General features: G+C 37.4%; 1 long non-coding RNA gene across 1 annotated transcript; it reads left to right on the top strand.

Moving 5' to 3' along the window:
- Positions 1-22,733: 22,733 nt before the first annotated feature.
- Positions 22,734-26,365, top strand: LOC133713524 (uncharacterized). The gene is made up of 3 exons (XR_009848061.1): positions 22,734-22,888; positions 25,701-25,826; positions 26,233-26,365. It is a non-coding gene; the product is annotated as an uncharacterized LOC133713524 (long non-coding RNA).
- The last annotated feature ends 1,006 nt before the right edge of the window (positions 26,366-27,371 follow it).

The following is a 27,371-nucleotide window of genomic DNA, read 5'->3' as shown; positions in this document are numbered from 1 at the left end:
TTTTGGTGTTTTTAGGGGTTTTGTTTGTGTTGGGGTCTGACATCTTACTGATTGATTGCATTGGTTTGAGGTGAGTTGGTTGCTAACTTAGAGTTTTATTTTTGGTTAGTTTTTTCAGGTAAAATTGTGATCATTTGAAATTTTTGATTGATTCTGGGGTCTAGAGTATTCAAATGTTTTTCATTGTTGTTGTTGTTGTTGGAAGTATCTGGGGTTCTAATTTGATAAGAACTTATTGAGGTATAAGTTTCAGTTACCCGTGTTGTTATGCTGCTGTTTGATTTAGTTTTTTAATCTATCAATTTTGGTTTCCAATTTTGAAGGTCTGGTATTGATTCCATTCTCACTCTGTTCACTAGGTTTCAGTTCCGACATACTTTTCCTCCAAAATTTTACTTTGATTCTCTATACACGACTTCATTTATGTACATATTGACTGTTTGGATTTTTCTTTTTCCTTCGTCTTGAGTTTCTGAAGATGTTGGTTTAGTTTTCACCCCAAGGAGGGAAAGATTTGATGCTAGGATGCTCCATATTCTCATACTATGTGCTGGAGAGAGCTGAAGATTTGGAATTTATTGGGTTTTGTTGACTATAGGAGTGGAAACAAAACACTGCTTTGACTCTTCCTTTGTATTAGTATTTTGCTGGGTTTTCTTTTTTTAACCAAATATTGTGCAAGTGATTAACCACATAAAACAATGAAATCTATGCACATTGTCCTCTTTTCTCTTTTGCCAAGAATGTTATCGCTTAGTGTTGGTTGAGTTCCAATTCCATCATTTTTACTATGCAATTCATGTCTATCATCATATCTGTATCATGTGAGTTAAACTGGCCTTTGATTTTTGAAAAGCAAAAGCATATGCCATTTTCTTTGAAATGCATGTATACTCGGTAACTTTGCATTCATGTTATCAGTTTGATCAATAATAAAGCCATTTTCAATTATATCTTTCATTATTGTAAATTATTACCAAACAACAAATCCTGCAGCAAAGCGCGGGTACCATTGCTAGTTTGAAATAACTAAAAGCTAGCTTCTCTTAAAAGCCCAGTCGTGCCAAACACAGCCAAAGATTTCTCGACCAGTGTACAAAATGTCTTCATCAAGAAGGTCAAGATCTTAAAGGCACCCAAGTTTGATCTTGGAAAGCTTATGGAGGTTCATGGTGATGAAGATGTCTTCATCAACCACTCCTTGTCTTTCCTCGCCTTGAATCTTGCACCATGAAGATCTCTACCTCTTTCATCTCCTTGGGCTGAGCTCTTTCTTTTTCTTATTTTCCTTTCTGAATCTTTGGCTCTCTATCTACTATCTTTTTCGTATCTCTTAAGAAGCCAAGAACTATGGTGTTCTCTTTTTTAAATGTAATTTTCTTTTTATATTTCAAATGCAGGTTTAAATCCCGAGTTGAGCCCGGATCAGAACCGGTGCGATTCCCTCCGCCCTGCCTAGATTCAGAGCCGTCGCGATTCAAAGCGCCAGGTGACAATCTACTTTTAATTGACCATTTCTTTATCCGATTGTAACATTTTGGTGAGCTTGCTTTGGCATTTTGGTGAAATTGGGTCTGCAAGAAACCATAGATAATGCAAGAAACCATCAGAGTCAAATTGGGTCAAGTTAATACCAGATATTTTGGTGAAATTGGGTCTGACTGTTTTGAATAATGCTCTGCTATGTGTGGATCAAATCGCAAAATAAAAACCATAGATATTGTTCCAGACAACCTACTTAGCCAAACTTGGCTTAGATATTGTTCCGTATTTTAAGCAGTCCCATGGAATTCTCTATTTTATCATCTATTGAATATAAATATGATTGGAAACCTACAAATTTTTGACTTCTGTAATTTAAAGCTTTTTTCTTTTTCCTTTTTGGTTTTCCTCAATACAAGTATTGGGGTTTTCCTCAGTACAAGTATTGGGGTTCAGTTTAGAACTTTCTATGGAATATATGTTTTATTTAGAACATCTCTGTGTAATACACTTTTTATTTAGAACTTCTTTATGTAATATATGTTTTTTCTTTCTTTTTTTTGTCCATGGCTAGGTGCGGAAGTGAATGATGGGTGTTGTTATCAATTTATTTAATATCAATGTGATTTTTACTAATTGTTCATTATATTTATTAACCTAGGTGATGGGGAATTATAACTACTATGTTATTTGGGTTGGATTAAAGCCGGGCATCTTTTGTACTTGGAAAGAATGCAAGGACCTCACAGAGGGGGTGAAGAATGCTACATTCAAGGGATATAACACCATTGTGGCAGCTGTGGATGCTATTAAGAAACCGCCACGCCATGACCCTACGATAAGCCCACCAGCTTGGCCATATGATGTTCCCTTAGAAGCCAGAATGTTAATGTTTGGAGAAGGATCGGGATCTTCTACCCGACACACAAATGCTGATGATTTGAAAGCAACAATTGACTTGAATGGTCATAAAGTGATAGTTGAAGGAAATGTTGATGCAATTTCCAATCTCATGTCTAATCTATTTTTGAAATAGCTTCTTTTATGTTAATCTGTTTTATTTAGAAATTTTTTAGATAATGTATGTTCCATTTACTTTTTTACATAATGTTTGTTTTATTAACATCTGATTATTAACATCTGATGTTACTACTTTGGCCGATTATTAACAACATCTGATGTTTCTACGTTGGTCCATTATTAACATCTGATGTTTCTATGTTACCGACTATTAACATCTGATGTTCTGAGTATTAACAACATGTCAACATCTGATGTTACTATGTTGTCTCAACATCTGATGTTACTACTTTGGCCGATTATTAACAACATCTGATGTTTCTACGTTGGTCCATTATTAACATCAGATGTTTCTATGTTACCGACTATTAACATCTGATGTTCTGAGTATTAACATGTCAACATCTGATGTTACTATGTTGTCTCCTGGTTTTCTTCAAATACCTCAATACTTTCTTACCAGCCAAATTTCATGTATTAACATCTGATGTTACTACATTGGCAGAGTATTATAAAGCCACGTTCTCTCCACTTCCGACGTGGCAGTTGAGCCTCTCCTTCGACTGGTCAAGAAATTAGTCAGGGCTTTGCCCTTTTTCTTCCCCTGGGTCATCAAAAGCCAATTTTGGCTGGTCAAATTAGGTCCGGTGGAGGAGCAAAATTGGGTGTGCCCTGTCACCACATCATGTTTCCCTGCTGGTGCCCGGTCAAAACGAGACCGCTGCACTTGCTCTAAGTCACTGGCCAGTTAATGATCTTTTCCAGCTGTGCAGATGTCAAAGAGTCATTATATCTCCCACCGAATCTCTTTATGTCTCAAGCTGCTCGGGGAATCCACCTCTCTCTCTCTCGCACCTAAGAATTGGCCCTCTCTCACCCCCTCAAAATCTTCCTCTCAACGAATCTCCTCTTTCTCTCGCTCCATTCACTCCCCCCATTCACTCTCTCTGCTCCGAACGACTCAGAAGTCTTTCAAATCACTGTGCTGTTCTTGAAACTCTCTCTGTGTTAATCTACATCTCTGTCTCTCTCTCTCCATCGCTTAAATGGCTACTGCAATAATTGTAATCAATCTCCCCGGTCCGGCTCTCCTTTATATTTATGAGTATACACAGATACCCTCCATCTATCCTCCTCTATTGTTTTCTTCACAAATCATGTTATCATGAGGTCCGGATCTGGTCGAACTGCATACCCATCTCTGCATGCACAACCACCACAATTCTCCAGCGTGGTGGCTGCCACATTTGGTATATGGTGTATCAGCATGATGTCTGATATCGATAATCGCACATCAGAAATGCGAAATGCGAAGACTAATTACTGTAGTGCAGGTCATGGGTTTGAAGAACGCTGCGGATATTGCCACTAACGCTAAACGAGTTGACAAGCTAGGTCAGTCTGTGAACAATCGACCAGATGAACTTGCGAAACGTATGGAGGAGGACAGGGAAAGGGCGAAGCAAGAAAGCGAGCTTAATCTGAATCGTATAATCAAGGACGAGGAAAGGGCGAGGAAAGAAGCGGAGCGTTTTCTGAATCGTATAAATGAGGACGTGGAAAGGGCGAAGGAAGAAGCCAAGCAACGAGCTCGTGCTGTAGAAAAAGAAATTATACTGGTTAATTGAGTCTTACCCTCCTTGTTCTCATGCTAGTTTTTTTGTGGGTCTTTGTCATTTGTGGATCCTTGTCATTTGGAATACTAAGAGCGGATCTTTTGTCATTTGTGGGTTTGACTCAATCTTCTGAAAATATTGTATTGAATTTGTTGTCAAGGTGTTTATTTTTTGCGTTTCCAAGTGAATTTGATTGAGTGTTACTGTTTCAGTTGGAGTAGCTTTGGATGTGTTGCTTCTGATATGTTCTGCTACTATTGCTTAAAGATGATTGTATAGTTTGTTGTTTGAACTGAAATGCGTGAATGCTAAAATGTTTGTCGTTTCTTTGTTTGGAGTAGGTCAATGAAAAAATCGCCAAAGTCAGAGCGGAGACGGAAGTGCTCAATATGAAAATGAAGCACAAACTGGAGAAGGCTAATGCTCGCTTGGCCAACGGAGCCAGCACCAGCACCAGCTAATTGAGGTATGCAATTTGTTGTTTTCACACTACATCTATTGTCTTGTTCTGTTTTGCTATGATTTGATTTTTTTTCATGTTCCTGAACGTGTTTGGTGTTTTATGGATTTGTGTTTGGGTAACAACTAACAACAACTTTGCTTAATTTCAACCAGCTCTTTCTAAAGCTTATCTACCTCTATATTTCCTCTCTTCACTTTTTGCTGCGCAGCACACCACATGCATACAACCTTTCACTATTAGGCTGGAGAATAACCATATTATATACAAGACTCAAATCGACCCCAGTAGCAAATCCAATAGAAAGACTGTAATCAAGAAATTTTGAACACCCTTTAATGAATGTCAGATTGTCAAAAAAATTTAATGAATGTCAGATTGTCAAAAAAAGTTTGTTTTTCCTTTGGTTTGATAACAATGATTTTTTAAAGTTTGCTTTAATTTTGTGAGTGACATGCACTTTAATGTTTTAATTTTTGTTCTCTTTTTTTTTGTTCAGCGAAGAAGGCAGATGGTTCATGGAGAACAAGAGGAGATTATGAGTTTAAGTTTGTTTTTTCTTGGTTTGATTTTATTCAGAAAAGGTTAAGTTTGTTAGTTTTTATTTTGATTTGTAATATGGTACAATGATGCTACTTTGTTTAAGTTTTATTTGTTTTTATTCTGATTTGTAATATTTGTTTTCATGATACTAAATTTATATTTAATGAATTATGTGTGCGCCTTTGAATTGATTGATGATACTAAATTTATATTTGATGTTCATATTACGGTGGTTGTACTAAGTGATGATGATGACGATGAGAAGAAGAAAATGTGTAATGATGACTAACACCTCTGAATTATGTGTGTGCCTTTGAATTGATTGAAGATACTAAATTTATATTTGATGTTCATTAGGGTTTTAGGGTTTAGGGTTAATGATATGCAATGTGACCTGGCCAAGGACAATGATATAACAGTGACTTGGCAAGTGACATGTGATTGGCAGTGAGTCCACTTGAGCGACTTGATTCCAATTCACGTACTGCATACATGACCTTCGCATACATACCCCGAAGTAGTGGAAAATGATATGTTCCCATATGCAAACAAATGTCTCATAACACCCAAAATTTAAATTTTTTTGGTTTCTTCTAAACTGATAGGTACTGGAACAGGGAATCTCGGTGTGCAATGGGTTGAAACAGCTATCAATCCAAGAAAAGTATATCAAAACTTAATCTCCTCAACTAAAGGAAAGTATTATGAAGTTTGGTAGACATGTCACTAGACCATATTATCTAGACTTTATTCAATAATATTAAATTGCATTTATTATTTTCCTTATATTTAATATGATCTATTTAATATGATCTACAAAAAACAATGAGTCTTGTATTAGCTATATAACCTAGCCCGGCTCATGATGACCCCTAAACCCAAACCCCCAGAAGCATCGACGTCCGCACTTTTGGGCCAATGCGGACGTCCGCCTCTAATGCTCTCCGTATATATATATATATATATATATATATATATATATATATATATATATATATATATATATATATATATATATATAGGGAAGATCAAGAGAGAACCTCCTTAAACTTGAAAGTGAAGATACTTTTACTTTTAGCATGTATTTTAATAATATAAACTACTCATTCTCAATTTACATGAATCCCTACAAATGTCAAATAAAAAAACATTTAACCATTTAATTAGCATAATGTTCATCTTAGTTTTATCTAACGAATTACACACAATTTTGAATAACCAAATAATTATGGATTTGATTGACTTTTTGAAAATGCAAGATGACGCTAGTTGGGGCAATAAAAAGGTTTTGTTGACTCTTAATAAAACACAGTTTATTGACCCACAATAACACAAAATTTAGTGGCCCTAAATAAAACAAACCTAACGAACTACATTTGTTTACACAATTTTGAATGACCAAATAATTATGGGGCACCCTTAGTAAAACGAACTTTGCTCAATGAAACACACTTTCTTATCTCTCAATAAAAAAAATACTTTTCTCAATAATAAAGATGTCTATTGACCATCACTAAAACAAAATTTATTTACAATACTTAGTCCATTTGTACATCCTCTCGAGAATTCTTTGCCTCCTTTTTATTATTTTACTTTTCAATGGTCCACGCTGCTTCATGTTTGGCGAACCTCTCAAGGATTCTTTGCCTCATGTTGTTGGCCTTTTCTGTGCTCAGTTTCTCGCCATTTGCTAGGCTCTCCATGAAGTGCAGTACAAAAGGCCCAGAATCATCCCTGTAAAACAATAATTGAATTATGTTATTACTTTGCCTAAATGAAACTAAAAACTTTGGCAATGAATACAATTTAGTCGTTACTGACCCTCAATGAACTGAGAGCACCAACTACATCTTCCACATAAGTATCAAACATATGTTCATACTATACCAAGCAATACCATTTCACCTATATGTATCAAATCCAACAGACATGTAGTACAATATGTTTTATCAAATAAATTCAACTATAAATACCATTTTACTGTCAACAGCCCAAATTATTGATTATTTTTATCACAACAAAGAGGAAATAAAGATGAGGTACTTACGATGAGGGTCTTTGCTGTGGGCACTCATTATCTTCCCCAAGATCATAGCTGTCTTTGCCTATCTCCTTATCCCAAATCCACTTCCTGACCTCTTTTTCTTTGTCCGTCAATGGTGTAGCAACGCACACCCACATTCTAACGTTTACATCATATTCCCATTTATTTCTTACTTCCTCTTGTTTCACTTTCATCTTGTTCACATCTTCAAGAAATTTTTTTATATAACTTGCCTGTTTTTGCAAATATAAATAGTTAAAGTTTGATATTTATTTACCCTCAATAAACTTCATAAAACTTAGAAAACCAACAGAGAGTTAGGGGAAATGGTTACTACCACTTTCGTAGTATTACTCGGGTACTTCCCATATCTTGTGATTTTCTCTGGCCGCAATGGGTTCATGTGCAGCAAAAGTTTTCGCACATTATCAATCACCAAGAGAGTGAAGCGATGGCTCTGATCGTGGGGGATTGGGATGAAAACCATGGGGTAATTGAACATCTTCCACAGAGGTTCCTTTATCGCATTACCAATGTGCTCAGTTTTTTTTGCAAGTAGTTCCTCTAGAAACACATGGTACTGTACAAAAAAAAAGAAACAAAAATATTAATACAAATGTAATTTTAAGGCGCGGTGCAGCGGCACGCGCCTAGTTTTGTTTCGTTACTCACCGGTTCATGAATTTTGAGGAATCCTAGTTCCATATTTTTCTTTTGCATATCTTCTGTCAAAATGTCTATGTATGCATGAATGACCTGCCAGTGTTTCATTTCATTTCTGGTTAGTATATATATGATAACAAATTTATTGACCCTCAATAAACCCAAGAATCTAAATATTACTGACCTTCAATAAAACCAACAATCTTTTCAATAAAAAGGAACTCCAAGTTAGATATTATCGATCCTCAATAAAAACAAAATTTTAATTTTCATGGTCAAACTTACATTGATGTTCACAGCTTTCTCTTCTATAATGTGAATCAGATCTTCCTTGGTGACTTTTGAGTCCTCGTATTTTCCCCAATAACGATCCCTGTGCAAATAGAAATAACCATTGCTGCATATATATACACACACACATATATATCTCAAATTATGTTGTATACTTACATATTCCCTTTGGCTGTATTGAAGAACAGTTCAATATGACGAGCGACTTCAACCTTCAATGTTTTCCATGTTTCCTTATCGCACTTGAGGCCATCAATTTTGATGCTGTTCTCCACAATATCTTTTGCTTCTTCTTTCTTGCTCTGCTCACCATTTTTTCCTGCTCCTATATTCCGCCTCTTTGAGTATTTCTTACATTGATCTGGAGCGTCGGACTGATACCTTGCATCATTTTCTTTGAGGGTATCCTTCCTCTTTTTCGTATGACCTTCCTTTTCTTCTTTTTTTCCAGCGTCTGTGCTCCTTACCTCAGCAACTGTTTCTTTCTCTACTGCCACTTCTTTTTCATGCTTGGGGTGAAACATTGTTGGCCACCTCCATAACGGCACATAAGATTTTTATTTTATTTTATCTTATTTTATTTTTTGCACTTGTTGACCATGACAGAATCTTATTTTTATTTTAAAACTTGGGGTGAACTAATTTGTCGTGACAAAGATGTTCGCTCAAAAATTGTCTCGGCCACGTGTCACTCGACCGAGGTCTTCTTGGCTTACACGCGTCCTTCTGGTTTGGTGACGTGTGCGCGGGCGTGCCAACTCGCAGCCGGGAGGCCAAGCGAGGTTTAGATATGGGTTACTGAGTTTGTGCTGATCTGACTTCTAATCAGTTGATTGTGGGCTGAGGAAGGATCAATCTCGGCCGCGGGGTTCTCTCTGCCTTGGATGCCAGGACTTTACACAATTCGGCTTTGCTAGCCGGAGTGTTCGTGCTGTGCAACTCGGTGAGTGAATGTGAAAGTACGAGTGACAATTGATAAATCTATGGGATGCAGATACTCACAAGTCACAGTAAAAACAAAATCAAAATATAAGGTGTTACCCTGATGCCTTGATTCAATATGGGTGCGGACGAAGAAACGCATGAACCCTTATAAACTTATTTATATGATTTTTTTAATATGATTTGTGAAAAAGTAAACGCAGGAAAGTAGATGCAAAGAAGTAAAGTGCAGGAAAAATAATGAGCAAGAGATATGAAGAACGACAAAATAAATCTGCAAGAATGTAAAGTGAAGAAAAGACAAGAACAATACCAGTAAATAAAATGATTCACGAGAGATATTGTAAATTGATAATGTGTAGAGATGCGATAGAGAATTTTAGAATGTTGAATTTGTATTGAGCTGTTGTGTTTTTGGTCGTGGACCTTTAACAAAGATGTCTATGGCCCCTTTTATAGTACAGAATAAAGATAACAAAACTAATATGTACAATCTCAGCTTTAATTGTTGAGACTGAATTGATTACAAATTGAATTCTAAGAATAAAACTCCTTTGATGTGCATAATTGACAATCAACCATCATGATTCTTCAATGATTATTTTGTAACGGCCACACTCAGTACTGTAATGTCTCTGAACGTAAAATTTGGCATTTAGTAGCTCATAATGTCTTGCCAAACCCGCCATCAGCGTCCCTAACTAACTGAAATGGGCATTTGCTAGAACCATCTCAGCCGCAAGTAAACCAGACCTCAGCTGAGGCGAAGTGAGCCGGGCCTTGGCTGAGGCGAAGTGAGCCGGACCTCGGCTGAAGTGAAGTCGGGCCTCGGCTGAGGTGAGGTGAGCCGGACCTCAGCTGAAGTGAGGTGAAGTGAGCCGAACCTCAGCTGAAGTGAGCCGGGCCTCGGCTAAATATTTATTATATCACGGCTCACTATGACCCAGGCCTGCTTCATGTGGGACCCGACTTAACGTCACGTAGGCCATGCTAAATTTAGGTTCAAACAATAACCAAGAAGGCTCATTTACAAAAACAAAACTAAAACAAGATCCTCTTTGAAAACACCAACCAAATCTTCAAAAATCAAAATCAATGAACTTATGGCATTTGAGGTTTGCCAGTTTGATGTCCACAACGATCTGAGTTCGTCGGCTTGTAGTTGACACCAATATGGATTTGCTAACCTGTTCTGATGGTTATGGAAGTGTTTTTGGGTGTGGGTATGATGAAGAATAGACAATTCTTCGAATGAAAAAATAACATAACCAAAAATCTGAGGGGAATCATATCAAAATATATATATATATATATATTTTAGTAAAAAATATAATTTTTCCTTGTCCCACCCCACCCATCTCAGGTTCACAACATCATGTGACCTTAAGGTGTCGATTATTCCAGACATACCACATCTCACATGTCGAATGAAAAAAAATTAGAAAGGAAGAAGAAGACTTTATTCTTATTCAGTAGAAGAATTAAATGAGTCATTTGTTAAGTGTAGTTTTAAAATTTTTTTTCCGTGCTGATTGGATACGAGAAGTGCTGACAAAGGGTCTCGTCCCCTGTCAATCAAGTGAGCTGAGCTCCGCCAAAATCGTTCCTCTACTACCTGGCTCTGTGTGAAAAGAGTTACCAAAAGATTATGGAGGGGAGACTTGTATTAACATTAGAATCTCTAGGCCGCACGTCTAAACTTTGACTTACAATTCTCTTATTAAAGTTGGTTATTTCGAAAGTTGTAAAAGATTGTAACTAACCACTATATAATTTTCGTTGGCCATTGTATGCTTGCATATATGTGACGTTTTTAATGTGTGTGCCTTGGTCTACGTCTTGTTTATACCTTACTAACCACATTCTTTTGTTTTACTACAGATCAATGAATGTCTGGATCGTCTGAACCACCCAAGTACACCAAAACGCCCCTCCACGTCATTCAAGCAAGAATTGAGAGGTTGAAGCAGAACTCGGACATCTTTGACGTTCAAGTCTCTACTCCACTCCAAATTCGTGAGCTTGAAATAGATAGTGAAGGGAACAGAATAGAGGGAGGATTAGAAGTTTCAACCACTTCATCTGATCAATCACCACCACATACTCCACATTCACCACATCAAGAACCACCCAACGCCCCAATACCTTTACTTTTACCTCCACCACCACCAATGGCTCTCACCATAAGGCAACTCTCTACATCCGTCATCCCACCTGGGGGAGTGCCAACCTGCATCACCTACCCTGCTGCAGCTGAGGGATTAACAGCTGATTTCGAGTTGAAGTCTGGGTTGCTTCATCGTCTTCCTACATTCCATGGACTCTCCATGGAAGATCCCAACAACCACTTGATGGAATTTCAGTTCATCTGCACTAGCATGAAGCCACAAGGAGCTGATGAGCATATCTTGAAGTTAAAGGCCTTCCCATTTTTGTTGGCTGACAAGGCAAAGCAATGGCTTTATGAGTTGCCTAGTGGACGAATCACATCTTAGGCAGACATGATGAAGGCGTTTCTTGAGAAGTACTTCCCCACATCTCGCATCATCATGTTAAGGAAGAAGATAAGTGGAATTCAGCAAGGGCAAGATGAGTCCTACGCAGATTACTATGAAAGGTTCAAGTCTCTCACCACTCAATGCCCTCAACATGGCATGAAGGATGAGACCTTGCTCACTTGCTTTTATGATGGTCTCATACCTTTGGAAAGGGACATGCTAGATGCAGCTTCTGGTGGATCATTTGTTGACAAGGAGCCTGCGGCTGGAATGATACTTATTGAGAATAGGGTCTTGAATCAACAACAATATGGAAGCTCTAGGCCCAAAGTCACCAACATTCGTGAAAAGGTCCATGAGGTAAGTACTTTAGCTCAATTGGAAGAGAAAATTAACAAACTTACTTCTATTGTGTCTCAGGGATCACATGGACAAGTCATGGTGTGTGGAGTTTGTTCTATGCAAGGGCATGCCTCTAACCAATGCTCTCAATCAACTCGTGGAGGAAGGAGGACAAGAAGGTGTCAACGCCATAGGCTTCCAACAAGGGTTCCAACGTCCTAGGAATGATCCATACTCGAATACTTACAATCCTGGATGGAGGGATCACCCCAATTTTCGTTGGAAGGACAATGAGAATGTTCAAAGTGCACCTCAAGGGTTCCAACCACGTCCTCAAGGCTTTTATCAAAAGCCTCAACCTCCTAACCCTACTCCTTTCAATTCGAATTATAATTCAAATGCTTCTTCTTCTTCTTCTAATGATGAATTGATCAAAACTCTAACTAAGTCTACTCAAGCTTTGATTGCAGGTCAAACTCATCATGGGAATCAGATAAATGCCATATCCACGGATGTGAATGAGATGAAGAAGCAAATGAGTCAAGTTGTGGAGTTTATGGGTAAGTTTCATGAGCAAGGAAAGCTTCCAAGTGGCACTATCCCTAATCCTCACTTTGAGCAAGCCAAAGTCGTAACTACAAGGAGTGGTAAGACCCTTGTAGACCCTCCAAAGCCTCCCAAGAAGGTCTCAACGTCCATTATAGAGAAGGAGGATGACCCTGCAACGTCCAAGGCTCAAATGACGTCTCCACCTTTCAATGCAACACCGAATACTCAAGGACATATTTCTAACTCTTTCAATTCGGTTATTGCTAATCCATCTTCTTCTTCTTTGCCTTTCCCAAGCAGATATGCTAAGTCCAAGAAAGATGACGCTGAAAAGGCTATCTTGGAAACTTTTAAGAAAGTGCAAATCAACATCCCTCTCCTTGAGGCCATAAAGCAAATTCCTAAGTATGTCAAATTCTTGAAGGAACTTTGCACCACAAGGAGACAAAACCGTGAGAAAGAAGTGGTAAAGGTAAGTGAGAATGTCTCAGCTGTGCTTCAACGCAGAATGCCTGAAAAGTGTAAGGATCCAGGGAGTTTTTCTGTCCCTTGTGTCATTGGAACTACTAGATTCAAAAATGCCATGCTAGACTTAGGTGCTTCTATAAATGTTATGCCATATTCTGTTTATGCATCTCTAGGTCTAGGTGAACTTAAACATGATAATGTTATTATTCAATTGGCAGATCGATCTAATGCATACCCTAAGGGGTTAGTTGAGGATGTACTTGTGCAGGTTGGTGAGCTAATCTTTCCAGCTGATTTCTATGTCCTAGAGATGGAGGAGGAGCCTTCTCCCAAGTCAACACCACTTTTGCTAGGTCGTCCCTTCATGAGGACGGCTAGAACTAAAATTGATGTGTACTCTGGCACCTTGACAATGGAATTTGATGGAGAAGTTGTTGGCTTCAACATCTTTGAAGCAATGAGGTATCCCTTAAGTGATTTTCAATCATGTTTTTCTATTGATATCCTTGATGAACTTGCGCAGAAATTCATGGAAATTATGGAGGATGATGCCATGGCTTCAACCATTGCAAGTGGAGTTGGTATTCTTGAGAATGGCGCCACCACACCTAAGGAAGAGCTCACGGATTCTTATGAATCCATCCACATAGAAAACGTTGCTTCTCTTGAGGCAACGTCCTATGTAGGTAAGTCAAGTCCTTCGTTTTCACTTCCTATCTCCACTAATAAACCTCTACCTTCAGTGATTCAGGCACCTACCTTAGAATTAAAGCCATTGCCAAATCATTTGAAGTATGTTTACTTGGGAGATAAAGAGACGTTACCTGTGATCATATCTTCATCATTGACGTCTACTCAAGAGGATAGACTAGTAGAGGTGCTTAAGAATCACAAGACTGCAATTGGTTGGACTTTAGCGGATATTAGGGGAATTAGCCTTACCACTTGTGTGCATCGAATTCTGCTTGAGGAGGGAGCCAAGCCAACTAGAGAGGCTCAGAGACGTTTGAATCCACCCATGATGGAGGTTGTGAAGAAGGAAGTCATCAAGCTTCTTGATTGTGGCGTCATTTACCCTATCTCAGACTCCAAATGGGTTTCACCAGTTCAAGTTGTGCCAAAGAAGTCTGGGATAACTGTTGTGAAGAATGCAGAGAATGAGTTAGTACCTCAGAGGACTGTGACTGGACATAGAGTTTGCATAGACTATAGGAAGCCCAACGCCACTACTAGGAAGGATCACTTCCCTTTGCCATTTATTGATCAGATGCTTGAGAGGTTAGCTGGCCATGAGTTCTATTGCTTCTTGGATGGGTATTCTGGTTACAATCAAATCGCCATTGCTAATGAGGATCAAGAGAAAACGACATTCACTTGTCCTTTTGGAACGTTTGCCTACAGAAGAATGCCATTCGGACTCTGCAATGCTCCAGGTACGTTTCAAAGGTGCATGGTAAGTATCTTTTCTGATTTTATTGAAAAAATTATTGAAGTTTTTATGGATGACTTTTCTGTCTTTGGTAAAGATTTCGAAAATTGCTTAAGTAACTTAGAATTGATACTTGAACGTTGTGAAGAAACTAACCTTGTTTTAAATTGGGAAAAATGTCATTTTATTGTTCAACAAGGAATAGTTTTAGGGCATATTGTTTCTAAACGTGGAATTGAAGTAGATAAAGCTAAAGTAGATCTTGTTAGATACTTACCAAACCCCACAAGTGTGAGGGAGATCCGTTCTTTTCTTGGACATGCAGGCTTCTACAGGCGCTTTATCAAGGACTTTTCCAAGATTTCTAGGCCCTTATGTCGTCTACTTCAAAAGGAGGTGGCATTTGAGTTCGATGAGGATTGCAAGAAGGCATTCAACACTTTGAAGGAGCTTCTAACGTCTGCACCAATTATGCTTCCACCAGATTGGTCTCTTCCCTTTGAGATCATGTGTAACGCCTCTGACTATGCCATTGGGGCCGTGCTAGGCCAAAGGAAGGACAAGAAGCCTTATGCCATCTACTATGCGTCAAGGACACTCAATGATGCTCAACTCAATTACTCTACAACTGAAAAAGAACTTTTAGCTGTTGTTTTTGCCTTAGAAAAATTTCGATCTTATTTGTTGGGTACTAAAGTTATTATTTATTCTGATCATGCAGCTTTAAGGTACCTAATGTCAAAGAAGGAGGCAAAACCAAGGCTAATTCGTTGGATACTCTTGCTTCAAGAGTTTGATGTGGAGATCAAGGATAAGAAGGGCTCTGACAACGTTGTGGCAGACCACTTGAGCAGACTTGTGAGTGAGGAAGACGCCATACCCTTAGTGGAGATGTTTCCAGATGAACAACTCTTCGGAATCCAGGTAAGTGAGCCTTGGTATGCAGATATTGTTAATTATTTGGTGTCTAAAACGTTTCCTAAGGACATGTCAAGTGCTCAACGTGATAGGCTTAAGTTTTTAGCTAGACAATATGTTTGGGATGATCCTTACTTGTGGAAATATTGTTCAGATAAATTGATAAGGAGATGTGTGCCTAATAATGAACAAAAAGCTATACTTGAGTTTAGTCATGCTAAGCAATGTGGTGGTCACTTTGGCTCTGATAGAACTGCTAGGAAGGTGTTGGAATGTGGTTTTTATTGGCCTACTATATTTAAGGATGCATATAACTTTTGTATGACATGTGATAGATGCCAAAGAACCGGTAATTTAGGCCCTAAAGATCAAATGCCTTTAAAACCTGTGATAATAGTCGAAATCTTTGATGTGTGGGGTATTGATTTTATGGGTCCTTTTCCTTCATCTAATGGTTTTCTTTATATTCTCTTGGCTATTGATTATGTTTCTAAGTGGGTGGAAGCGAAAGCCACCAGGACTAATGATTCTAAAGTTGTTGCAGAGTTTATAAAGTCTAACATTTTTAGTAGGTTTGGCATGCCTAGAGCAATCATTAGTGACGGAGGTTCTCACTTTTGCAACAAGACCATTGAGGCTTTGCTTAGGAAGTATCATGTGACACATAAGGTTTCAACGCCTTATCATCCTCAAACAAGTGGACAAGCAGAAGTTTCGAATAGGGAGATCAAGAGGATACTTGAGAAAACCGTGGGGCCTTCAAGGAAGGATTGGAGCCAACGATTGGAGGATGCATTGTGGGCATATAGGACAGCCTATAAAACGCCAATAGGGATGTCACCATTTCGGTTGGTGTATGGGAAAGCTTGTCACTTACCCGTGGAGTTGGAGCATAGAGCTTGGTGGGCAGTTAGGACGTTCAATATGGACTTAGATGAAGCTGGACTTCATAGGAAGTTGCAACTCAATGAGCTTGAGGAAATTCGAAATGATGCCTATGATAGTGCACGGATTTACAAGGAAAAGACAAAGGCTTTTCATGATAAAATGATTCGTGGAAAGGCTTTTGTAGTTGGTCAAAAAGTTCTTTTGTTTCATTCTAGACTAAAGCTTTTCCCTGGTAAATTACGTTCTAGATGGGTTGGTCTTTTTGTTGTTACTAATGTTTTTCCTCATGGTGCTATACAGATAAGGAGTGACACAACAGGAGCTGAATTCAAGGTGAATGGTCATCGTCTTAAGCCTTACTATGAGGCATTTGTGGAGCACATTGTGGAGGATGTACCCCTTCAAAAGCCGCCACAACCAGAAGATTAAATGAAGGTGCAAGTCTAGGCTGAAAGACTTTAAACATTAAGCGCTGCATGGGAGGCAACCCATTTCATCCGTAGCTGTGGAGGAGCCATCAACGCAGATTTGCTTTCTTGAACTCTTTCCTTCTCTTTTATTTTCGTCAACTTTGTTTTTCTTTTAGGATTTGTTGCGTTAACTCTTATGCCATGCTTGCTTGCTGCTTTGTATGCTTTATACTTGTTTATACATTGAGGACAATGCATGATTTAAGTGTGGGGGAAGGGTATAACGTTTCACTTAGCTAGTTTGTGGTTATAAAAAAAAACAGACTAAAAAATCGGAAAATACAGAAAAATAAAAAAAAAATTGCGTTAACTTTGTTTTAGGTTTTGTGTTTCATGTTTCGGTTTTGTTTTATGTGTTGTTTTTGTTTTGTTTTGTGATCGAGTCTTAGGATGCCCTTTTAACTGTCTAGGATGTGCTTATATCTCTGAAATTAAGGCTAAAAGAGGATCACATGATTGAGATAATGTTTGATGTTATTCTTTGGTTAATTATGACTTATGAAAAGCATATGAATGTGTAGTAGATATGGTGCATGCATAACTTTGGTACAGAATATGAACATGTGGAAGATAAGTTGTGATTCATAATAACCCTAAGTGAGAATTTGAGCCATGTGCCCTTTCTTTGTGAGTGATTAACGAAAAAAATGATTATACTCTTATTTTCTTGGCGATGATTTTGTTGATCTCATTATTCTTTCATCTTGATTGATTACATGCCATAGATTAAGTTTAATGGACTAGAAAATGCTAGAATTCACTGTTATGCTTGTTGAGACGTTTATGATCAATATATGGCCCTGATTCTGGAAAGGATAAAGGTAACTTACTTAGGACTTTACCACCATTGCCAAATATAACCTGTGTCCCTACTTGTGCCCGTCGTGGGACCCCCCTAGTTTAACCATTTTGAGCCTACATTAAACCTTTTCTTTCATCACCCTCAAAATTCCTTAACCCTTAACCCTAGTATAGTTATATCCTTACCCTTTGTTCTAAAGACTTAGTGGAGCATATTTTGAGACTTGCTTGGAGTTTTGGCGTCAAGAAGGATGAATTGTGAAGACATGAAGAAGTTCAAGTGTGGGGGTAGACTTGTCCATATGAAAGATTGTATGTAATTGCCGAAAGAAGAAAAAAAAAAGACAAAAAAAAGAAATTGAAATCGTAAAAAAAAAAGAGAAAGAAAGAATTTTCGGCAATAAAAAAAAAAATGTGTATTATTGTTTAAGTCTATGGATTTTAGTCCCCTACACTTTGTGGATTTGGAGTTTGTTTTGAATTGAAGGCCCATTGTTGAAAAATTTGGTCTTTGTCCTGTTCACACTTGTTCGAAAGAAGGTTAGAATGAAGTTTGGGCCCAACATGATGACACTTGGCCCTTTTATAAGCCTTGGAGGATACATGACGTTTTGCAATGCTTGGTGGATTTCGAAGAAGATAGTCTCTACAATCAACAAGTGCTCTGCTAGGTTTTTAGGATACTTTGTGATTTCATATCCCTTCGTTTCTTTAAACCTTAAGCCTTGGCCCCATTACAACCCTTAATTGTAAGACCTCTTTGATCCTTAAGATGGGACAGCCTTTGATGTGGAGATGAGTTATAACTGTTGAACTTATGGCTTGTTCATTCGTGCATGTGGTTGATATCTTTCATGAGATATTTAAAAGAAAAAATATATATGTGCTTTCGTTTCTTATACATATGTGATACACTTGCTAATCTTTCACATATACTTGAGTGATAAGCTTTTAAGCATGAGCCTTGAATCTGAGACAAGAAAGAGTGATTTATCCATGTGAGGTTGAATCATGACTTGTTTGAAATGTGTTGAGCTAGAACCATCACCACTGTTTACCCCCAAGTCTTACATGCTTATATGGGGATTATATTTTGTAATTAGCTCTCGAATATCTTGAAGATGTGATGCTTGGTTAAGTGCTAATCTTGGTGACTTGAAAGTATGAGATTGCTGAGACAATATGTTAAAGGGCTTAGAAGTCATTGTTTGTCAACGTTTGTGTCTTTGTTTTTGTCTTTGATTTTCGTTGAGTCTTCTTTGTGTTTTTCGTTTTTGAGTCTTGAGTCTTTGATTTTCGTTTTCTATACTTAGTGTTTTCGTTGGTTTTGTTTCTTAGTCTTTTGGTTTGTTATGTTGATTTTGCTAAGGGACTAGCAAAAGCTAAGTGTGGGGGAATTTGATAGGAGCATAAAATGCGACGTTTATAATGTTTAAACCCTATATTTTGCTAAGTTATTTCCTTTATCTTGATCAATTTAACTTAGTTAGTGTTTTACAGGTGTAAATGGAGTCTCAAAGTCCAAAAATGGCTAAGGAGGCACAAGTGACGCAGAAATGGAAAGAAATGAAGAAATGGAAGTTTTCCCAGTTTGACTAGGAAAAGGACTCCCAGTTGGAGTAGGAGTCTGAAGCTGACTTGGACTAGGAGTTCTACTTGAACAAGGAAACCCAATTCTACTCAAATAAGGAATACTAGTGTGACAAGGAGTCCCTGTTGGATAAGGATTACTCAAGAAGGTTCCGGAAGAGTGTAGAAGCATCTCGGAAAAGGAAGCAGTATTCAACTAGGAAACCTACTTGCATATGGAGTTCTACTCATACTAGGAGAGCTTTGGAACGTTCATGAAGCATCTAGAAGTCTCAAGAAGATCATATGCCGTGCACATGGAAGAGAAAGCAACAAGGAATTCGGATTTCAAAGCATTATGGAGTTTGGATTTCTAGTTGAGTATGGATTGGAATTGTCGTGAGATTCTTGAAGGTTCTAGGGAGTTCTTGACGTTTCATTCTTCAATAAGGCGTGGAAGACATGTGAGAGACATGTGATGTGAAGGAAAATCGAGTTGGACTTAAGTTGTGCTTTAAAAGTCAAATCCATTACAGATTCGGATTACTGCCTGTGCAGAACAGTCAACTTCAACGGAGGTGAGCCGGACCTCAGCTGAAGTGAGCCGGGCCTCGGCTAAATATTTATTATATCACGGCTCACTATGACCCAGGCCTGCTTCATGTGGGACCCGACTTAACGTCACGTAGGCCATGCTAAATTTAGGTTCAAACAATAACCAAGAAGGCTCATTTACAAAAACAAAACTAAAACAAGATCCTCTTTGAAAACACCAACCAAATCTTCAAAAATCAAAATCAATGAACTTATGGCATTTGAGGTTTGCCAGTTTGATGTCCACAACGATCTGAGTTCGTCGGCTTGTAGTTGACACCAATATGGATTTGCTAACCTGTTCTGATGGTTATGGAAGTGTTTTTGGGTGTGGGTATGATGAAGAATAGACAATTCTTCGAATGAAAAAATAACATAACCAAAAATCTGAGGGGAATCATATCAAAATATATATATATATATATATTTTAGTAAAAAATATAATTTTTCCTTGTCCCACCCCACCCATCTCAGGTTCACAACATCATGTGACCTTAAGGTGTCGATTATTCCAGACATACCACATCTCACATGTCGAATGAAAAAAAATTAGAAAGGAAGAAGAAGACTTTATTCTTATTCAGTAGAAGAATTAAATGAGTCATTTGTTAAGTGTAGTTTTAAAATTTTTTTTCCGTGCTGAAATTTTTTTTTTTTTTTCGATGGAGTCTATTTTTGAAAAATGTTAGCAAAATCATCCATTTTTTATGGAGAAACTTTAACCATGCCTAATTTTGGTTAGGGTGTTTCTATTCATACCTTCAAAATTGATATTTGGACCTCCATACTTTTTATACCTCCAACTTACTTTTTCAAAGAGTTAATATGTATTGACACCCAAATTTCCACGAGTTCAAATTCTATGAGTGATAAGCGAAGAGGGCAAGTCATCAACCTCGTAACCTAATTGGGCCTTCAAGCAAGCCCATTTCACGTCAAAAGAAAGCTCTCTATTTAGAAAGCGATACGAGAAGCCCAAATTCTCAAACGATTGACATGCATTTTCAAAGGAGCCAACACGCTTATTTATCATGCGATATGCGTAGACCCAAGCTACGTTTGGGGCTTATAGGGAAGGGTGTGGTGTGGAAGGTAACGGATTCTGTGAGGCCTATTGTTAAGTTAAGGCCCATCGACAATTTTGGGCTTGGGGGCCAAAATTCATGCTTGAGGGGCTAAAATCTTAACAAAGGCTAGTAGCTAGAGAGATGAAAGCAAGCCCAGCAAAACTCAAAGCCCATTAGAATTATCTCCTTACCAAAAGCCTATTACAACAGCCTCTGGCCCAAGCCCATTGAAACCATCTTCTTCCCCAAACCAGAATGTCGTTCTATCAAAATTGCTGCTGGGATTAATGCTTCACCATTTCTGGCAAGAACCCAGAATCTATGGAGAAGCTTTGATTCATATACCCAGCAATCCCGTTTCAATTTCCAATAGCCCTCAAACTTTGTGATTACAATAGCAGAAAATAAGGGATTAGAATCCCTCAAAGATCACAACAGCACAAAATCTGGGATCTTCACCGCCCTATGCTTATACCACCGACCTTCACTTTCATAGCCAGACCCAACTTTCACCCTTTTGGTTTCTGTAATACCCGAGACATTTTAAAAACAAATTTTATATATATATATATATATATATATATATATATATATATATATATATATATATATTAAAATGCTCGTAAATTATTAGTGACAAGTCCTTCTTGCAAAAGAAAGATCATGAGACCAGATCATGAGACCATGAGAAAACGTAATGAATATTTTCTCATTATCTCAATGGATTTTGAAAGTCATTTTGAGGTTGAAATAATCTAAATGTTTTCTTTTTCCTTGTCATCCATCATTTCCTTAGCAAATAAGGATTTTATCATGTAATTGTCCATCCAAACATGGTGTTAAAGAAATATATGTGGCAAATTAAGAGCCCTTGATTTGTTTGCCGACATTAGTAAATTACAGAAACAAAGAAATAAATAAAGTGGATGAGGAAGGATCAAGAAGGTAGGAGAAACCGGGGGAAGAGAAGAATGAAAAAAAAAAAAAAAAAAGGAAAGAAGAAAGAAAGAGGGGATCTCTCTTGAACCCGGGGAAACACTCCCTTTGACAGAGAAAGACTCGCTCTCTCTCTCTAACCGCCTTTGCTTCTATCTCTTTACTTTCCTTCCTCCCGAGTCGCCACCGGCGGCAACGCACTATGCCAAAATCCTTATCACACTACACTTTTTAGACAACGAAAAAAAAATTTCCGTTGTGTGATCACTGAAACTGCTTCACACAACAGGTTTAATGAGATTTAGTTGTATAAGGGGGAGGTAAATCAAATTTTTTTGGGTCCAAGATTATTGTACAACACTTATAAGGATTTGTCTGTTGTCTGAATGAAAAAAAAAATTCCCCCTCACCTTGCTCAAATTTGGGTTGAAATTTTGACTCACCTTGCACAACAGTATAGTTGTATATGTTGTATGAGAGTAAGTTGCAAAATAACATACAACACATTTTTTTGTTTCCATTGTGCAAGTTTGGAAGAAAATCACATGTACCCCAAAATGTGAGTGAGTAGCCCCAAAAAGGCCAATATTTGAGTGAAATGCTGGTACACGATAGTAAGCTCCTACAACGGAATGACTTATTTTTGTTGTGTGAATGTGCGATGGTAATCCTAGGCGGGAAAAATGAGTTTGTCCCTTTGCACTAGGCGGGAGATTTGCTAGTTGGATCTCTAAGTTGAAGTTTCATTGTATATTATCAGACAACCAAAATTATTTTGTGTGTTGTCTGAATTGGTTATACAAATAAAAAACTAAACTTAAATGCACTTTGTCTACCACACTCTGACAAGAATTAATAGGGCATATTAATTGTCTCCCATCTTCGACAAAACAGCAAAACTTAAATGTACTTGGCCGTTTTCAACACTGGGGTAGCTAGTCTTCGACAAAAACAGGAAAACTCATATCTCAAAGCAAAACCCCCGCCGTGTTCTTCTCTTTACGGATCGAACCCATCTTCATCTCCAAACCCATCTTCTTCTCATAACCCATCTTCTTAGAACACCATCTTCTAAAAACACGGGATTAGGGTTTTCAATTTGGGGATTTGGAGGAGGAGGAAAAAGGGGGAGGGGGAGGGGGAGTTTCTCGGTACATTAATCGATAAATCTGGATGAAGAAGATGAGGAGGAAGACGAAGACTCAACAATAACAAGAACAACGAGCTGGGTTACTTGGAACAGTAGCAGAAGAAGATCATCGTCGATATCCTCTGCCCGAGGTGGTCTGTTTGTCAAGGTAAAGTTTGGAATTGGGCAAAAATACTTGAGCTGCATGTGTTTGAATTCTATTTTTGTTCCGTTTAGGAATTTGGGGTGAGTGCGACTTCCTTAATTGGTACTGCATGTGCAATCGTTCATATTCTTCTCTTTGGTTGTTCTAACTTTACCTTGTTAGATGATTGTCAAGTCCTCCGATTTTTGTCAGGTGTTAAAGAGATGGGTATATTTTCAAATGTAAATGTTAGTTGTCCAAAAGTGGCTGCCATCTTTGTTTGGTGAAAGACCATTCTTTTTACTCTGTTAATTCTTGGTAGATTATACTTATTTGATCGTTTTGTTAATTGGTTTGTGGACTTTGTGGTTAGTAGTTGTTTATTGAATTGTTGGTGAAATCTTTTCTTTATTATGTTTTGTATGAACAACCTGGTTGTAATTTAGATATTCTTGTTGTCTGTTGGTACTTAGTAAATCTTGTTGAGTGGAAACCTATGTATGTGTGTGCATTGAATGAAACAAGTTTAGATTTTTTTGTTGTTTGATAGGAGCATTTTAATGCGACGTTTTAACTGTATTTCCCTACATTTCTTGCGTTATTTCCTTAATAAAACTCTGTTTAGGAAAGTTTCCATTCTTCAAATGGGAAAGTTCCTATTTGTAGAAAGTTTCCATTTTTGTAGTTTCTATTTTTCATTTTTAGAAAGTTTCCCATTTCAGTTTAGGAAAGTTGCCATTTTTCATTTTTGGAAAGTTTCTATTTTTCATTAACAGTTTCTATTTTCAGGACCTCGGACCTAAAAAGTGGAAATGAACTCACGAAAGGAAAGAGGAGCTTGCAAACGTTAAGGGGAGCAAAAATGAGACACAAAGGGCCACACAATTGAGCAGAAATGAAGAAATAAGCTTTCCTGTTCCAACTAGGAAAACCTGCGAAAAGGAGGAGAGCTTACCAAGCAAGTTTCCAACGCAACCATGAAAAGGAAATGGAAAAATGAAGTGTCATGACGTTGGAAGGTGACAAGGCTTGAAGATGACGCAAGAAGGCCCAAGATTCTTCTGGATTAATTTGGATTTCGGCAAATGAGAGAAAGCCCATTGGATTTTGGGTTGTTGGACATAATGGAGATATTTTTGGAGGAATTAAATCTGATTTTGCTGTGGGAAATCATGAAGATAATGTGAAAAATCAAGAAGAAATCAAGGAAAAACGTTGGAGATATTCTAGGGAGAGTTTCAAGGGATTGTGCAACAAGAAAAAGCTCAAAACAAGTCCAGATTCGCTCCTAAATCCCCTCAATATATTTTGGACGAAAATGAGGAATAAAATCTGTATTTTGTCATGAAAATCAAGAGAAAATCAAGGGGAGACATTAAAGGAAGTCCATGGAGAGATTTAAGGAAGAAAAGGTTCAAAAACAAGTCCAGATTCGTTCCTACAATTCCTAAAGGAATTTTGGCCGAAAATAAAGAAGAAAATCAGAATTAATTCATGGATATTCGGCAATAATATATTTGGGACTTATTTTGAAGGCTTATGATTGGTTGGATGACACACCAGGACTTACATGGCAATTTGTGATTGGTTGAAGTTATGTGGCATTTTCTGATAATTCCTTGGAAAATAATAGAAGATTCATGAAGACTTGGAGACCAAGGCCAACGTCCCCTATATATACTCCCCCTATGCTAGACGTTTTACACACCCCATAATTCAGAAAATACTCTCTCCATAACGTCAAGTCCTCTCTCCATCCTCTAGTGCATTCAACGTTTCAAGCAAGGAAGAAGAAGAAGAAGAAGGAGCCGTGAGCATCATCATCCATCTTCCACCTTGAAGACTTGCTTCCAAGATTCAAGAATCCAAACGTCAAGCCTCCATCTCCATCATCCATCTCACGGTGTAATTCAACCTCTTTCTTTGTAACCTTGTTTGATTTCGTTAGAATTGTTCTAGTTGACAATGATATTTGAACAAAGTTTAATTCCAGATTTTTATGATTGAATAAATTTCAGATTCCTATATTGTGATTCTTAAGTTGCTTATGTGAGAATGTTTAATTGAATTTGCTTAATTGATATCTCTTGTATGTTTATTCTAATTGGTGGCCAACTTTTAGGATTTATGTATGAGTGGTGCTAGATTTAAGAACATGATTCAACTTAATGTTTTGTGAACTTAAAATCAAGAGTAGTAAAGGTTTTGGACAAAAATCGAGTTCAATTAAAAAGGATTGCAATTAGGTGGACTTTTTCATACTAAGTTGCACACTTGAGTTGATAGCCTTTCTATGTGTGTAATGCGTCTAACATGTTATGATTATCTAGCTTTCTAGAGCTTGAATGCATGTTTGATAGGATTAGTCTTTGTGCTTTCACTTAGGCTAATTAGCATTGAAAAGTAAAATATGGGAAATCGTTTGCTTTCTAACGTTTCACATGATCAACTCCTTCTCATGACTTAAGATGAACAATAATAGGGTTGAATCGAATTTGATTATGAATTTGGTTTTGATCTTTGTTTCATATGTTCCATTCTTGTATAAGTGTTTGTATAGTTTTATTTGTTTTAATTATTTTAATTTTCAGAAACCAAAACCTAATTCCCCCCTTAATTTCGTAATTATGTATATACTTTATTTTATTTTTGTAAATAATATACTTTGTTTAATTTTAATTGTTTATTTGTTTGACAATGACAGGTGTACCCTCAATCCCCGGAATAGAACGATCCCTACTTGCTTATACTACTAATGATATTTATAGGGTTAAATTATGCGCTTGCTTTTGAGCGTATCATTGTTCTGAAGTTGGTTTTGGTTTTCGAGTTGCAGGGAGGAATCGAAGTTCTAAGAACAACAAATCTGGGTCGAAATTTGCTTCTGATTCTAAAAGTGGATCTCGAAAGAAAATCGAATGTCAATGCTGTAGGATACCATTCCCCTTTTGTTGAACTTCAGGTGTGTTTTTTTGGCTCACCGATTATTCGTATTATGAGCTCAAATTGCAGTTCGTTTTGTAATGTATACTACACAGTGTTTGAGCGCAAAAGAACTGAACTTTTTTAGAGGTAGACTTATGAGAGTGAAACTGGTTTTCCTGTTTTTTTTTTTTTTACATATAGTAATTAAGTTAAAAGTATAAATAAACCGCCTTGTGTTCTGTTCTTGTAATCAAGATATGTAATTGAAGTACATAGTAATGTGAACTGGTCAATGAGGGTGGCTTATATGTTGAGTTCTTTTCCCACTTTTGACAATGTGAATAACTTTAATAACTGGTCATTGAAGGTCCGCCTTAAATTCTCGGCTCCATGTTTTGGTTTTGCTTTTGCTTTTGCTTTTAACCACTGCTTTTGTTGTATAGGGTTTTATTCATTAGAGTTGGGAGATTGAAGCTAGCTAGAGTTAAGCAAGAGTATTGCTGGGAGCTTAACTGGTAAGGTTTTCTGTCAAAAATGATTCTTTGTATTCTTTATATCATTCATAAAAAATGGTTGTGTTTTTTTATGATCTATGTTGTTTGTTTATTGAAATAGGCTACTATATCTCTGTGAGGGCAGTAAGCTTTTGTAGAAAACAATAAAATATTACATCAAACTAAGTATTGAGCATGTTTATTAGTTGGGAAAATGTTGTCCAAACTTTTTGGTGTGGTTTGACTTGGTGTCTTATGGTTATGCATTGATATGCATTTACCATGATTAATTAATGTATAAGACAGGTAGGCTACTAGAAGTTTATTAAAAGAGATGCATTTCATCATATCCACATATTTATGCTAATTGTTGTTTAGATCATGTATTGACTGAACTAATTTGATGTTGAGTACCTATATATTTCTGAGCACAGTTAAGGTACTTTTTGAATGAATTTTTGGTCGAACAATTTTGTTTTTTACTTCTCTGACATGTAAATTGGTTTATATAGATGCTTTGCTTAGTCACTCGATATCGGAGTATATATAAATGCAAGTTGCTGTCTTTTTTAAATGGTTTGGTAAATGTAGGTCTGGTTTGTGTTATAAATTAGTTTCGTGTAATGTAGATGGATAGGTCATGGATGCATGCTGATAGGAGGTCTTACGAATATAAGCTAGGAGTGAAGGAGTTTTGTCAGTTTGCTGTTGATAATGCTAGAGACCCTAATTGCATTTGTTGTCCTTGCACAAAATGTGGAAATGTGAAAGACTTTTCTGCACAAGTGATAAAGGATCACTTGTTTCTAATTGGGATAGACGTAGGTTATGATAAATGGACAGAACATGGGGAGGTTGTGGTACAGTCAAAATCAGATAGTGATATTGATAGCGCAGAGACAGAGGGTGTTGAATCTGAATCTGTGGAGGGTAATGTGGGGGCAGATTATGAAGTATAATTAGATAGTGATGTGGAGTTGGAAGGCAATGAGAATCATGAGCTTTCAACTGAGTGTAATGAATTCAGGCAGTTTGTAGAATATGCCAGCAAACCCTTATACCTTGGTTGCAATAGGCACACAAAGATG

The sequence above is a fragment of the Rosa rugosa genome, chromosome 6, assembly GCF_958449725.1.
Source record: "Rosa rugosa chromosome 6, drRosRugo1.1, whole genome shotgun sequence".
NCBI classification, from domain to species: domain Eukaryota; kingdom Viridiplantae; phylum Streptophyta; class Magnoliopsida; order Rosales; family Rosaceae; genus Rosa; species Rosa rugosa.
Note: the sequence above shows the minus strand (reverse complement) of the source record. Positions and strands in the feature narration are given on the sequence as shown.